The sequence below is a fragment of the Gymnogyps californianus genome, chromosome 3 (assembly GCF_018139145.2).
Source record: "Gymnogyps californianus isolate 813 chromosome 3, ASM1813914v2, whole genome shotgun sequence".
NCBI lineage: Eukaryota > Metazoa > Chordata > Aves > Accipitriformes > Cathartidae > Gymnogyps > Gymnogyps californianus.
In genome coordinates this window covers 9,111,935-9,127,956 of record NC_059473.1, presented here as the reverse complement: position 1 = coordinate 9,127,956, position 16,022 = coordinate 9,111,935, and the positions used below count along the sequence as shown (strand labels likewise).

At 41.4% G+C, this 16,022-nt stretch overlaps 1 long non-coding RNA gene across 1 annotated transcript in view; it reads right to left on the bottom strand.

The window, feature by feature from the left end:
* Window positions 1–12,394: 12,394 nt before the first annotated feature.
* LOC127014219 (uncharacterized) overlaps window positions 12,395–16,022 on the bottom strand; it is an 81,509-nt gene continuing 77,881 nt past the window's right edge. The window contains exons 2-3 of the long non-coding RNA XR_007766162.1: window positions 12,649–12,729; window positions 12,395–12,441 (exon numbers count right to left, since the gene is read on the bottom strand). This is a non-coding gene — a long non-coding RNA (uncharacterized LOC127014219). The remainder of the gene's footprint in view (window positions 12,442–12,648; window positions 12,730–16,022) is intronic.

Here is a 16,022-nt window from a genome sequence, read left to right as displayed (position 1 = left end):
TAGTAATAAATTAAACTAATTTTTCCCCAAGTCGAGTCTGTTTTGCCCGTGATGGTAATTGGTGAGTGATCTCCCTGTCCTTACCTCGACCCATGAGCCTTTTGTTTTATTTTCTTTCCCCTGTCCAGTTGAGGAGGGGGAGTGATAGAGCGGCTTTGGTGGGCACCTGGCATCTAGCCAGGGTGAACCCACCACAGTCATCTCAATAAAACTACCCACATATACATGACAGATGATGATGCTGACAATAGGATTTGAAAAGGAAAACCTGTGTGATGATAGTATGCCCTGAAATAGAAGTGAGCTCTGTGGTTCAAGTATGTGAACTCAGAGACTGAATTCCCTCTCAGATCTGCCACTCACTTCCAGTGTTGCACTCAACTACAAAAAGGGCATTTATATAAATTAGGCATATCTCATTTAATCAGGCATCCAGTATTGGAACATTTGCATTAAAGATTATGAGGAAATGCAACCCCCCACGTTTGCTCTCTCTAGAAGCAACTGACTGGAGTCTACAGGGACTCTGAACTTTTTGGCAAAGAAACAAGCTTTTCCTTCCCAAGAACAGGCCATTCCTAGAGTCATTTATCCCCCGCCCTGTCCCTGGCTGTCTGTTTAAGGTCTGGCATTTCTCTGCTCAGGAAGCGATTCCATTTATTTCTGTAGCATCCCTCATGAGAGTCTCAAGAGGGCTGAGCACTGAAACGAAAGGTCACCAAGAAACCAAAGCAGGAGTGGGCTGGGAGCTGTCGCTCACAACAGCAGAAGAGAAGGATGGCTTTGTAGTGACAGGCACATGGGCTAATTGCAGTTTTCTTGACCTCCAAGGATTTGGCTAAGATGTCAGATCTGAATTTCTTTTATTGAATGTACAAAGTAAAGTCAGGCAAATGCAAGAAGGGAGAAAGCCTTCTGGAAAAAAACATAATTATAACATCATAGGAACTACTCACACACATCTAAAGGAAATTGTATCTTAAAATCAGTATTTGCAGCAAGGTTAAAGTGAAAGAGCATCTGAGATTGAAGTATTTATTAGCTACCTTTCTGCTGATAGTCATTGGTAATTATTAGTTACCTAACATTTCTGACAAAAGCAGAGTCTCTCTTTAGTCAAGAATTTGATGAGCTGCACTGGGAATATTTGGAATAATGCGAACAATTCTGGTTACTCAGATTCAAGAAATATTGAAACTGCTGCAGGTATTAAAAAAAAACCAAAAAGCCAACAACGAGGACAGTCACGGGAACCAAGAGTCAGCCCAAAGGTTGCAAAGTCCAGCTGGGTTTTTGCAACCAATCAAAGCAACAAAAAAGAAGGGATAGGGCTGCTCTGAAAATCACAATTACAGAATCACAAAAAAACACATCTAGGGGAAAGTACTGAGAAGGAAGGGACACTTAAGACCAGGTGCAGTATTGTTATAAGAACAAATGGGTATTAATAATCCATACTGAGGCACGATTACACTGAAAATTAAAAGATTAAGCTTTAAAAGAAAAGCATTAAAAGGAGTGAGGTCTTATAGCTGGGAAATAGGTTTTAAGATATAGCTTGCTAAGCTTATGGTAAAGGCTGCGATGTGGTGCATTGAGCAAGAAGGGGTTGGAATTGCTAACCTGGTAGAACACTCCCAGTTCTTTGTACCAATGCTTCTTTTAAAATAAAAGAAAATAAAAAGGGCTTATAAGGCAGGTTTTTTTTCAAGAAACATATCTATGAAATAATCTGCATAGACATTTCATTTCCCCTTGTGGATTTGCAAAGTTTAACTTTGTTTTTCCCCTGTTACAATTAAAACATCTGCTGTGACTACACGGTCAAGAAAGGCAAAGACTAAGCATTTTATCAAAGGGTGACAGACTTCAGAAAAGTCTATCAGCAGGGCTTGGCAGCTAATAGATAAATTACAAGCCCATGATAGGTAATAACCAAGTTCTGTGGGCTGAGCAAATGCCAAACATGGCAGCTGATTTTTGTAGACAGCAGAAACTCTCCAAATGCAGGGACAGTTTCCAACACTATGTACTACCCCTTTGTTCCTAAGGCATATTCTGTAGTACATATCCCTCTGGCAGGGTAACACCTGTACCTTTTGTAATGAACTTTACCAGTTCTGACTACATTAGACCAAGGATGACTAGGGGCAAAAATCCCAAAATATATGGCGAGTATGTCTTGACCTGACCTTCTCTACAAAACAGTACAGGAGACCTAAATGCTCCTAGGTTGAGGCCTTGATCCGAATATGACAGTTCAGGTCCTTATTGTACCTTGAGGGCCTCATTGGGAAGGGATGGCTGTCTCGGAGCCTCCCTGAAGAAGAAACTGAGCTGTAGCTCCCCTTCTGAGCTGCCCTGCACAACACTACCTGGATCAGTTAGCATGGGAGGAACCATGTGCGTCCTCTCCTTTCTCAGAGCCAAGGGGTACCTGGTGGACGCAATGGTTTTACGGTGTCAAGAAGCTGCAGCCCCACTCCCATTTGGATATAGCCAGGGTGATTACATCCTACCAGTTGGCCCTTGCATGGTGCCCAGGACAATGTAGAGATGGAAGTAACGTAGAAGGAGTGGCAAAGTAAGGGAACTGAAGAGAAAGAGTGTATGAGACTGAGGGAAAGGAAAAGCAAGGAGAGAAGGCGATGGGAATGCAGAGGAGGATGAAAGAGGAAAAGAAGGGAAAGATGGATAAACCAAGGACAACATACAAAAGAAAGACGGCATGAAAGAAGAGACACATAGAGAAGAGATGGGGCCAAAATATGTGCAAAGCCCAAACAGAACAGTGCGAGAAACTGCTATGGGAAATAAGAAAGCTAAGCAGATGTGTGAGTGACATGTACTTCTCTTTGTCATGGCAAACCCACTGTCTCCTGTCTGCCTCCTTCCAGGCAGCTTCCCTGCAAGAGCTTGCATTTCTGGTACAGCTGCCCAGTAGCTTCAATGTTCATCTCCATATCTATTGATTCTAGTATGTGACATCGTATCTTGCAAAGCACCTAAACCCAGCTCTAGATAATCAGCTACTGCAGCCTCTGCACATCTGTAAGGGCTGGAACGCAGCACCTTTTCAATGCAGCACCATTACAGTATGCCTTTAAGCCTCTGCAAACAAATCCAACTGGTTGTTGATTTATCATGCAGTTCCCTAGAGCCACAGTAAGGTTCAATCCGCCTACTAGATTCACCACACAAATTCCTGAGAGGTGACCTGAATTACATTTAATCTTTGTTTCAATATGAAAATGTTGAGGTGTGAGATGCTTCCATCCCTTAAAACAAACTCTATCTCCTCATTCCAGGAAAAGGAAAGGTGCTGCTTCAGCCTCATCAGACAACACAACTCCTACCGAGGTCAACAGAAATTTCACCAATGCAATGGAGGCAGAACAGATTGCAATTCTGCACTGTTTTTATTTGGTAGTAAACATCTCTAAAGCAGACTGTGCCCCGAAGTATGCTTTCACACAAACCTGGTGTTCCCCAGCAGGACTGTTTATGTGAACAGAATTTGGCACTAGCTGTCTTGGGTATAAAGGTGCAAATTTACTACTCAAAAGTGTTGGACAAATAGCACTTATTTGCTCCTGGCTTCCAAGAGTTGCCATAAAACAGAAAGAAACTACAGGTTTTTTGTGAAATGACAGAAAAGTGGCAGTCCTCCCAGCTGCAGAGCTGTGAAAAGATGATGGCTGTTAGATATATTCTTTCTGACTGTATTTTTACAGGAAGAAATCAGTGTGAGTATGCACAATCCAAGGGCACTTCCTCAAAGATGGCAGTTGAAAGCAGCTTTTGTTGGAAAACACACAGAAAAATCCTCAGGAGAACAGAGCTTCTCCTCTAAGAGAAGCTCTCCCTGTCTCACAAAACCCCCATAAGAGTCAGTTCCACAGACCCGATCACTCGTGGGGTATCTGCAACCATCCATTTAGAACTACTGTGCCCCTCTTCTAGCAGTCATCCCTCTCCCATGCTGTTCCACAGCTAAGGGAACACAACCAAAACTCAGGTGTCTGTTCCTAGGAAGCCTTTCATCCAGTGTGGCTGTAGACTGTTGTGTGACTCTGATCTGTTAATACTTCATTCATTTGTTTCTCAAGATTACAGGGATTCCCCCAGCTCTAACTACTTCTGCCTGACACACTCTCTGCTGCTTGTATTTGAAGAGCTTCTAGAACATGTTTCAGAAGCAGCTGTCTGAAACCAAGGAACAGAGCACTTAGACATATCTGAAGATGCTAGTGACACAGTATTCCTTGACTCTTCCTTGGGCGGAGATAGCGTCAGTGACTTTTTTTATCTAAGGATGTAATGAAAGGAGACTAAGGATTTTTGAAATTTGGCTTGGTATTTTAGCAACAGGACTAATGCAATGACAAGCAAAATTCAGGCATGTATCTTATAAAAAAAACCATCAAATTGTTAAAAGTTGTAAAAATTACATGGAGAGTTTCTGTCCTTATCAGTTTGTTAATCTCAGTCATGAAAAAAGCTATGATTTCAAGTACTTCCTAGAATCAGGGTGCCAAACGCACTAAGGTTCACAAGCAGCTTGTCTTTCAAAAGGACCAAGGATGTTGGCGAAAGCAGGAATTCTCTCTACATTCTGAAATAGTTTTATGAGCTAATACGGTCTAACCAATCATTTTAATCTAAAAAACAGAGCACATACTTCTGCAGAGATGGAACAGATGCAGAGTGGGCAGGTAAAGCCTTCTTGCCTTGAAACACACTATGTTCTCATTTCTAAGCGATCTTTCAGTCGTACAGTTTACTTATTTGCTTTTCCCCTCTGGCACTTTTGAACGAAGAGCAGGCTTTTAAAACCACTGTGTGTCTCCATCAGTGGGCATGGGATAGGATGCTGACCGTGAGTGTTCAAATCTGGGTTTAGGGTCCCAAAACAGAGACTAAATTTACTACTGATTTAGGCTCCAGGATTCCTAGCACTGGTCACCCCAAGTGCTACGTTGCACTTAAATATGCAGCTAACACTCAGAGCTTTTAGAAACATTTCTCAGAAGAGTTCCCACGAGTAAGGAAGAAGGCTGACTCTATAGCTCAATGCACTGCCCAAGACATTATGCCTAGGTGAGAGCTAGGACCGCTGGTGGCCCCACCACAGGGCGAGAAATGACAATGTTGCACTGTAAGTCACCTCTTGACACCTACCACCATTAACGCACTGTTTATGTGAGAATTGTTAATGACATAAGGAATGCTAGAAGAGAAAGTACAAAACATTGGACAAAGGAAAAAAAGGTGAACAATTTAGGTAGTCTTTAATGCTTGATGCCATACAATTTGAGTCCTTGCACACAGCAGGAGGCATTTGACATTTTCCTCCTCAGAGATTAGCACTTGCAGGTATTGATTTAAACTTGGATTTATACCATGACTGTCATTTTTACGAAGGGCACAATAAGAGAGATTAGCAAGAGATTGCCAGGCACACCATCCTTAGTCTGCTACAAACTGTTGTCATCCTAAATCTGCAGGTTTGTCAGCAAAAGCAAAATACACATAACTAAGTGGGGTAGCAGGAAAAGAGCATTCAAGCCTTACACAATAAAAATAGCTACCAGGAAAGGGTGCCATAAGAGAGCTTTTTATTTTTTATTTTTAATCTGGAACAGATTCACAGTTCATGACACCTCTTTTTAAATCTTATCTAGTCTGGATTAGAATTACAGTTCCTTCTCAAACACCAAGCTCTCCCCATGCCCTTTACAGGACATGGGTTCCACCTGAGCATGTCAGAAGGCTGCCAGGCCAACTTCTCATTACCCAAGTCCCTTGCTGGACGCAGTCTCAAGTAATGTGCATCCCTTTTTCAAGCCAGGAGTCTTCCTTTGGAAGAAGTAGGTTTAAAAACACAACGCATAAGGAAAAAACCCACCCAGCTCTGTGTGAATGAGACCTGAAGACTGAATATATCATTAAGAAGGATTTTCTTTGGCACAAATAGAAGTAAAAGCCTTGCTCCTTTCGATTTTCAGTAAGAGTTCGGCACCTACTTTGTTCTCAGTGCAATTTGCCCAGGTACCTTTCAACATGCTCTGTCCCTCTAATCCATTCTGAAAATCCCATTTTTGCCTGCTTAGCATATGTTTCCATAACTGCCACACCCAGGTGTATTTCAATTACAAAGGATAAAAATTGCAGGGAAAAAATATTACATTTTCTGCCTCTCCTACTTACCCATCCTCTAAATTAAAAGCAGGAAAACTGGTGCCTCTTTCACTGCTAAAGTCTGCTTGAAAATTGGTTTCCTGTTTAGCCTGCACCATGGGATTTAAACTATTTTATTCTAAAAGTTACAAAGCACCAGAGGTTCTTGCCTCTGAGTGAAATGGATTAATATTTACAAGAACTAGATCTTTCTTGATAAGGTTTAGTCTGCATAGCCCTTTATCAATGGTGCCCTGATACAATTGAGCTGTTTCTGTTAGGGTTAGGGTCAGGCAACAAGCATAGCAGGTTTTGTTCACTTTCTGCCTGGATGAGCTTAGGTAAAGCACAATGCTGGTCCCCATGAGGTACAATTAATCTCCTGAATGGTAAAAACCTTTGATATCTTTTCTGTTGTGTCTACAACTAACGAAAATTTCACAACTGCCTTGTTAAGGCAGAAATATATTGAAGCAGCTCCCTATCATTCATACTGCCTTTTGAGCTTGTGTTGCTGATTCAAAGATGACTGAAAGTGCATCTGCTATGAAAAGAAAGCCATGGAGCCAAAAAAGGGGGAGAGCTGTCCATGCTGTGTAGGGATCATCGTGGGTTTACACACACAGTCTCAAGTGGGCCTGTTGTTGCATTTCTGCAGGATGTCTGAATAGAGCCTCAAAGCTGTTCCTGCGTTTATGTAAGCAGTCAGCTTTGGATCTAGATTGCCTCTCATCATGTGTTGAAAGGTTACTGAGGCCAGGCTGTGCTAGGCTACTTCTGTCACAGGAATTGACTAGCAAAAGAAAACAGGAAGGGCTGGGACAGAGGCATCAAGCCTTAATGGGCTGCTTCAGAGGGAATTGGAGAGGTGAGGTGCAGTCACAGTTATCTCCCACCCCAAACAGCAGTTTTGCACCTGGGAGCAGCAGCAACCAGCTTGACTTCCCAGACCTCTGGCCTAAAAATAAGTAGGGGGAATATTTTGCTGTTTTTTATCTGCAGCCTGCAGTTTGAGAAAACTGCTTTCCTCACCTGCACCTGTCCAGTGGGAAGCTCTCAAAGGAACAATGTCAAAATGTAGCACACTTCCCTGGCCCAATGGGGCCAATTTATGATGGCTGAGGATCTGACCAGGACTGCTTCTCATTTCTCTGCTACTCAATCTGTATTCAAAATGTTTTGCTGTCAGAGGTTTATCTTATGAAATAGTAATACTCTTCTGGCTTAGTGCCAAGGTTGGGCTAAGGGATGGCAATACATTAGTGCTCCAGGTAATCAGCTCAGCAACTTTCAACAGTGACAGCTCTCTGAAACTATCCTGGCAATAAAGGTTTTCAGATATGCTCATTGCTGATGCATTAAAAACAGTATCCAGCAAATGTGAAATTTACCTCTCTGTGTACGCAATGGGTCTAGCATAATTGCAGTGATCCAATCAACCAGTCAGAAAATAGTTTTAGTTCTTGTATAAACATTTATTTTTTAAGCAGGGATACACAACCAGCTCAGGGAGCACTCGATACGTGTTTTCAACATTAAATAAAACATAACTCAACATAATTATCAAAGTAGAAAATGAAGACTACTGTTGTGCCCAAGGAAAACAAAAAGCTTCTTGAAGGGGAAAAAAAATTCTTATTTTATGTTTATTTTAGTAGGGCTGTACTTCTGGTTAGACCACATTCAAATTACTAGACTGGACTTTGAAAAGAGGATAATAGAACAAACCATCCAGACCATATAACCCTCTGTAGGTTTAGTCTACAGAGAGTGCAAGGTTTCATTTTCTGCATGAAGAGATAGGTCAGCTCTAATTCTTATATGCAAGTTGTTTCAATCCAGCTTTAGAAGAAGAAAATCCCTGCATTACCAAGCCTCTCCCTGCAGCATATTTAATATTTCCTTGATCTCTTCCTAATATGAAATGGTTTATGGGATTCACTGTGTCTCAGTCCATAGAAAGTTTGCTCATAGTAGAAATGCACTAGGCCTTGTGATGGATGAGAGATCAATATAAACAAAAAATTGTTCATAGATTCCCCCCCCCCCCGATGTTTATGCAATTACCAGTATCTGGTATGGTTTTATATTCTGACTTAAATCTAAGTTTTTCTGTCACAGAAATCTAACTCACATAAATAATATTTTGCTTATTATTTGACAGCTTTGTGGTCCTTCAGCAACTGTCTTCCTCCTGAAGGACAGTCTCCTTTTATAGGGTTGCTTTCCTCCATTTTGCTTCCCAAGTAAACAACCTCACCTGACACCTTATTCATCATCCAGTAATGGTGGAGAGTGCAAACGTGCTTGCACTCCTGATTCGTTACTCTTTTTGTCAGACAGTATAAAGAGACTGAAGGCAACAGTTTTTCAAGGGCCAAATACTAGCAAAGTCATTAGCCATCAGTAATCTACAGAAAGTTAGAAATCGTCCTTGCTTTTGCATTACCCACTGACATAACAGCTACCTGACACCTGTGATCAGCTACACCACATTTTTTCTCCCTTGACAGCAGCATTGATTTAGAATTAAAAGTCAAAACCCTCGAGCCATGAAAGTACAGAGTCTAATTGGGGAGGGAAGACACTGAACTCTAGTTTTAGTTACAGCTGGCCAGAAGTATAAAAAGAAAAGTTCCTCACAAAATTGGAAGATCAAAGAAGTTTGGGTTTTGGGGTTTTTTTCCCCCCTCCTCTGTAAATACCAACACGCAGTATGTCTAAAAGGAAATCATTCCCATGGAGCCTATAGCCCATGAAACAGAAAGGAAAACTGGACAGCATACTGAGCAGCTACAGGAAACACCCAGAAGGATCCCAGGAACAACTGCTCCTTGGCGCTCAGAGTCCCCACTCTCTAACAGACAATCAGTAGTACTGACACCAATGAACTCTCCCCAACCAGAACACATCAAAACATTTTGATCCTCAACCTTAGGCCAAATCTCTTCCAGAATTGGCAGTTCTTTTCTGAAGTGAGAGAGGTTGAAAGAGCTACTCTGTCCTGGAGCTGAACATCTAGAAAGCATCATCTTTTAACCCCATAGTACCCCAGCTGCTGGACCATCCCTATAGAGCCAGAATTCAACGCCAACATTGGATTCAACCAAAACTTGTCAACCCCCAGATACAGGGGCATATCTCCCTTTATTTGGGAAAGAAATGTAATCAACATTTTTCTTGTGCCCCATTTCTGCCCTGGGGAAGGTGCTGAGCAATACTGTTTCTACATGCTTCCTGCAGCATTCTGCTGCCTTTTTCCAATCTAGTCTGAAGTGTCCTTAGGTTAGAGTAAGACTACTTGAGTTTCCCTTCTTATACACATTCCTCCCAGGAGCGGAAGACTGTACTTCAGTGTTTACATTTCAATTACTGGCCTCCAACATCAACTGTGCAAGCTCTCTGCTATTTGATGAGAACATACTTGTTTTCCTGTTGACAAGCACAACAGCTTTTAGTTAATATGCCCCCAGACCAGAGAAGCCATCAACAAAATATAAATTTGTTGTGCTGCTTGAATTACAGTTCTTGGCTGGGCAAACTAAAATGTCCTCTGTCACAGGAATGGGCTCGTTACACTTAATTGCATGTCTTACTCTCTTTCCGAGTCATCAAAACGTTTGAGGTCTCTGTGTAACTTCAAAATATCTGAATCAAGCATGGAAGGCTAACAAGAAAAACAAACCAAAAAGCTGAATGCTGTCTCACACTGCCCCATATGATTAAAGAGAATTACAGAATGAGCAGAAAAGCCCTAGAGTCAGTAACATTGGTATTGGGCAGGAATGAGTATCTAGGGACTGCTGAAACTGCTAGCACTTGGGAATCTTGTGCAGTTCCCTACTGTGGAAGATGAAGTAATTAACCTACAACCTGTGTGACTCAGCCAGCCCAAGAAAGGAGAGAGGGGATGAGACCTGAAATTTGTGACATCTGGGATCTCAAGGGAGCTGATTCCAGCAGAGCAGGTCTTGAGGCAGAACACGGGGCTGGGATTCAGGACAATGGGATTTTACTTCTGTCTCTGTCCACGCAGAGAAAAAGACATTTTGCCTCCCTGTTTCCTTTCCTATCCCTTTGTCTACTCTATCAACTTAGATGAAAATGCTTTGTGTGCTTGCAAATTGGCACCCTGATCCTGAGCAAGACTAAAAAGTGTAGCATGCTATAAGCAAGCACTATGTTATCAAAATGACATTTGTTTGGGAGGCCACTTCACACATTGGGTCAGAGACATTGTTCCTGCCACGCTTCACAGTAATAGCCATTCCACAGGTAGTCTCCCTTCTTGCTCTGTTGGCCAAAGCAGACCTGACTGAGGAGGGGATCAGGGGCAGTAGGCGTCAAAGCCCATTCCACAATTTGGAGCCTTCTTTTATTTAAAACGGAGGACCCAATCACCTATAAAATATCCCATTAAAGCACATTCAATCTAAATGAAAGATTCTATTCCTGCACAAGCTAGCCAATCCAAACATCAGATTTGGTCTGTTCCAAAACAAAAGGGTCTCTTCAAACAATACTATGAGAAATTTATAAAGGAGTAGAGCTGGGTAGATCGTCAAGTAGGTTTTCCACTTAGGAAGTTCTTCCCCAAATAAGGCCTACGTAAGAACAAACAATCCTCCTGTAAACTAGATTTTTTCATTTCTTCTTCAATATAGGCAGAAATGACTCAACAAGGTGAAGGAATGAAGAGAAGCAAAGGACTAGCTCCTCATGCTGTCTGTTGAGGCAGGCCCAATGCAGCCAGGCAGCAATCTGCAGTCCCTCAGGTGAACACAAAACAGATTTAGAAACACTTCACCTCTCTCCTGAAGTTCCCCAAGGGGAAATAGAGCTCAGCAAACCCTTTTATTTAATAAAAACCTTTATCCAGGAAATAGTACACTGTCCAAACCCACACATCACATAACATTGTCTCCTAGTACTGCTAAACTAAGATGAACGCTTTGCTCAGTTTGCCTTACATAGCCATTAGAAATCTCTTGGAATAGGGTAAATCATTAAGAAACTACCTCTGTTATGCAGACGCCAGGGAAGATGCATATTAGGTTATCGCATACATCTGTATCCATATCTGTGTCTTTGCATCCATCTAAAAATATACACCACTGGTAGTTCTTATTAGTTTGTTGAGAATGCCAATGCAAAGAGAAAGTGGCACATCTTTAATACGTTAACCACGGGAGCATATCTGTGTTACACACACCATCAGGGCAACTGCATTTTTTAGACGGAAAAGCCCTGGGATACTTTTTAGTGTCGTGCTGCAGAAAACAGTGGGAAGGTTCAACTCCACCCAGCTTCAGTCGATTTGTAAATAGTTTTTGTTCAACGAGATAAAGGTATTCACATTTTATGTTTTAGTGAGGGAAGGAATTAATTTTCAGTGGAATTGGGGACTTGCGTAAAGATTAACTGACAAGGGTAATTTAGAGGGTTAATATACTTTCCATCTCCTCCTCTGATCCCACGTTTTTATTCTCAGGCCCCTCCATGCCAACCCCATCCCCACGCTTGACATGCCCTATCAGCTTTTAATATATCTCCTTTTACGTCTTCTCACAAAACATACAGCTTCTTTTAAATCTGACTCATTTCTTGACATGACACAAAACAGTAAGTCAATAGATTTTTAGATGAAATTCAGTGCCCACATTATTGCAGTTGGTTTAGTAGCTATTCATTAATCTATTATGAAAAGTAAGTCCTACTAAAATATACAGGCTGAAAAATATGCAAATATATATTAAACAATTTACCCAGATCATTACCAATCTTGCAAGATTAATAGAAAACTGACTTACAGAATCAAAATCCATTCCCTCTCTCTCAACTCTAAGCCTGGATACACCACGAGAGCAAGCCATATTAAATTTAAAGCTAACCTGATCTAGGCTTTGCTGTCCCTCTCTAAGGGCAAAGAATTCTATGACATTTGGAAATGGCAGCTAGTTACACACCATGCATTTTTCAGTAGCATCCATTTCAAAGTGATATCATTACATGAATGATGTGGAGAGCTTTGCCTGGTCTGGTTTTATTTATTTTTTTTTTCCTTTGCAAATGACTGTATAGTACAAAGCTCTGAATAGCATGCATTTATGAACCTGAGTATAAGTGTGCTGCTATTTTCACAGGAAAACTGTCATCATAAAAACAACCAGCACCGGGCCTCATAGCACTTACCTTCAGAAGACAATTGGTTTCAGGGAGCAAATACCAGCAGCTGCATTATCAAATAACCTGAAGACTGTGCTGGATAAATAATAAAAAATGGATCTCTGTGTGAGATGCAGGAGATAGAAATAAATTAATCTTTGGAGCTCATCTTCAGAACATCAAATAATATACCTGACCAATGAAAATCTAAACTGAAGATCTTATTATAGCTGCACATACAGACAGCACTTGCTTTATGAGACAATGTAAATGTACCCAAAAGCACTAGAAGACAGATCTTACCTTGTAGTTTCTCAAATCCGGTATTTAGCCCAAAATCTTTTAAAAGACCATCCAAATTTCATACATGAGATGTAGAGTTATCTGCAGAGAGAAAAAGAAAACAAAATGACTGTAAATATACCGAAACCCAATAAAAATGCAGTATCCCCAACTGTATACATATTCCATAAGCAACACAAAAAAAAAAAACTCTTTTCAATGCATTCTATAGAAAAAGAGGTTTCAGTTGCTTGCCCTTACTACCATGAGTATTCAGCCTAAATTGCTGCCCTCTCTAAAAGTTTTAAGCTCTGAAAAGCAGAGTACCTCAGAAGATGAATAACTGATTATCTTGAGATAATCAAGATACTTAACAGTGACCTTGCTTCTTTGTTCAGCGTGAACTCATCTATTCTGCCAATGGTTCATTTTAGCCCGTTGGTAACTAGTTAGGCATCAATCCTGCTTAATTATTTCTAGCTAAAAACAAAATGTTGATTTGGCATTACACAAATTCATCTAACAAAATTTCCATGAAATTAAACATATTTATCCCTTTGTCTGCTAACTGAACCACAGTGATGCTTTCTCCATATACCGCATGAGACTTTAGCCATTATTCTAAGCAAATGAAGTCAGGACAAAAACAGAAACAGCCATTAAAAGATAATGCTGCTGGATAATTCCTTGCTTCCAGTTCTGCCTACGTATATAAGTTTAAGATCTTCATGATACTCCAATCAAGCTGAATTAAAATGCTTTCCAAGTATAATTTTGTGCTATATAAGCTTGTCTCATTAAAAATTGGAAAGGGGGGGAAAAAAACCCCAACCTTGTGACTATGAACTAAAACAGCACTGATACTGCTTTTTGAGAACCAGCCAGACTGTTTACACTCTCACATTCCTTGTTTTTACAAATGAAAGAAAGTGGTAATCAGGATTCAGTACATTTATCTGGAACCTCCAAAGCAGAGCTTACAAGAAATAATAAGCCATCAAGCTGGCCTTGCAGAAGTCTCTCGTGCCCCAAACACAACAGCCCTGCATGTAGTTCAAGGTGTCAAAGTGGCAGAAAGTGACCCTTCTTACATACAAAAGCTGCCTAATAGGACTGTTTTGACAACAGCACCTAAGGGATTATAAATAACGATCACCTCCAGGAAGATTTTTCTTACATGTCTCCCACTTAACCTCAACCTGATTATGAGGATGTGCGGTGGTTTTGCAAACCTTGGTGATCTGAAACACTGATCTGTACAAACAAGTTTTTCAGTTCCCGGTTAAGGGAGCCTAGTACACAGTTACTTTGAGGCTCCTTTTCATTCCTTTGTTGGCATAGTGAGGTTCGACTCCATGAAAGTATCCAGCATGTCAGTTTTCACATTGCTACAGAAAGTCCCATGCCTATTCAAATGGAGCGAGTTCCTCAAAGCCACATGCTGGTTCATGCCAGGAAGGGTTTTGCACGCAAGGGCTCCTGAGAACGATCACATAATGGCTGTAGAGGAAAAGGCATAACCTACCCTGACAGGCAGGATTGTCCTGAGCTGCCAAGACAGTCAAGAACATCATGGATTTACACAAAACAACTTGAAGCCACAGTGTGAGAGAAAGAATCACAAGACGCTCTTTATTCCCAATTACAGAAGAACTGAGATGCAGCAGAGCTTCCCCTGATCCTCATGACCACAGCAGACCACTTGCACACATTCTCCGTGGGGAAAATTTGCCTTCTTCAATCATGGTTATATCAAGAAAGAAGGGAGGCAGAGCAGAGCAGCTGGTAGGGCAGTAAACCAGGGCTTTGAGCGAGCAGGAACACTTGATCCTCTCTTCTTCTAATTAGCTCCAACACAAGAATAAGACAACAACATATTGACTTCTTCCAATCCTCTTTGTACCGTATCTAAAGTGGTTATGCCTGCCATTCTGTCTCAGGATTTTCCGGTTCTCTATTCTAAATGTCACAGCTGAGTCAAGAGCCAGTGTCAGGAGAACGAATATTCATCCTCCTGTAGAAAAGTTAGCATTAACAGATACTCTCTGCCTGTTCTCTCATCAAAACCATTTCCCATCTCACCATTTAGCCCTCAGGGATAAGATGACCTAGAAAACTGTCAGTTTCATAGCAAACTATTTTTGAATAAAATGCTCTGCCCAGATTCAATAAACTTCAACCCATGATGTAATGGTGACAGACTTGGTAGGTGGTGAGCAACGTTCTATCTGCTGAGGACTTTGATAAGCACAGACTGTTATCCACAACTTAACTGGCTGTTCTTAAGGTGGTTTCAAGTTTGCTTACCCTTCTTCAAAATCTGTGTTTATACTTGGCAATCCACATGGAAAGTCAGAAAATTATGGGGAAAGAAATGACTCTTCATCAGAAATGGTGTCAGATGAACAGTGGCAGGTTAAATGGTAACCACACTCACTTCTGTTTGTTAAGCAGGACAACAGACATCGTAAGGAACCGGAGCCAAAGGGCTGAGGGCTATGTCAATATCGAGTTTATGGCCAAACGAAATGTGTGTACTGATACACAGATGGCTCCAAGTCAGTCTGTCCTTTCCTCTTTCTATTTCTCTTGATCTCTCTGGTCTGGGCAGGGAGGCACACATAAGCTGTCTGGATTTTGGAGAACAAAAATTGAAGTGTGATGCCAATGCTGTAGTTCAACTAGACAGGTAGGTGTGGTCAGCAGACTGAAGAGACATTCAGAGCACCCTCCCCCTTACCACCTTTCTCCTCTAATGTTTGCTAGTTTATCTGTGCACATGGCTTAGTTATAGCCTCCAAATCACTTCTCACTAATTCTCCTCTAAGAACAATACAGGCTAGAGCAGAACTTCAGAAAAATGGCTAAAAAAGGATGGCAGATAGCTGAGCTTTTCACTCTTTGCACAGCGCTGGTGGGTGGCTGAGCGCTCTCAATCCCTATGGACCAACCTCAAACAGTTACGGTGTCCACTTGTGCTTGCCACTGCCACATTTGGTTGCTGCTTCTCTGCATACAGAGGCAGTTGCAAGCAGGATCCCATGCCTTAACAAGGAAGAGATGCCCACTTCATCGCACCATCAACATAGAGCTGACCACCTGCACCTCGGTCAGCCATCAGGGCTGTTCTTGACATGGTCTCTGTATTTGCTCTATGCAATAACAGTATGCTCAGCTTCTAAGCAGCCATGTTTAATCAAGCAAGATTTTAAAATCTCACTTGCTATCAGATACACAAAGTAAATCACTAAAAGGCAGAAAAAACAATTTATGGAAGTGAGGTTAGAGCTCTCCGTGCTGAACTGTGGGGTAGATTTAGCATGTTTTGTGGAGCAGCAGCGTTTAGACCAGCCAAAGGTCTGGTCCAATTTTTGTGACTGTTCCTTCATCTTAAT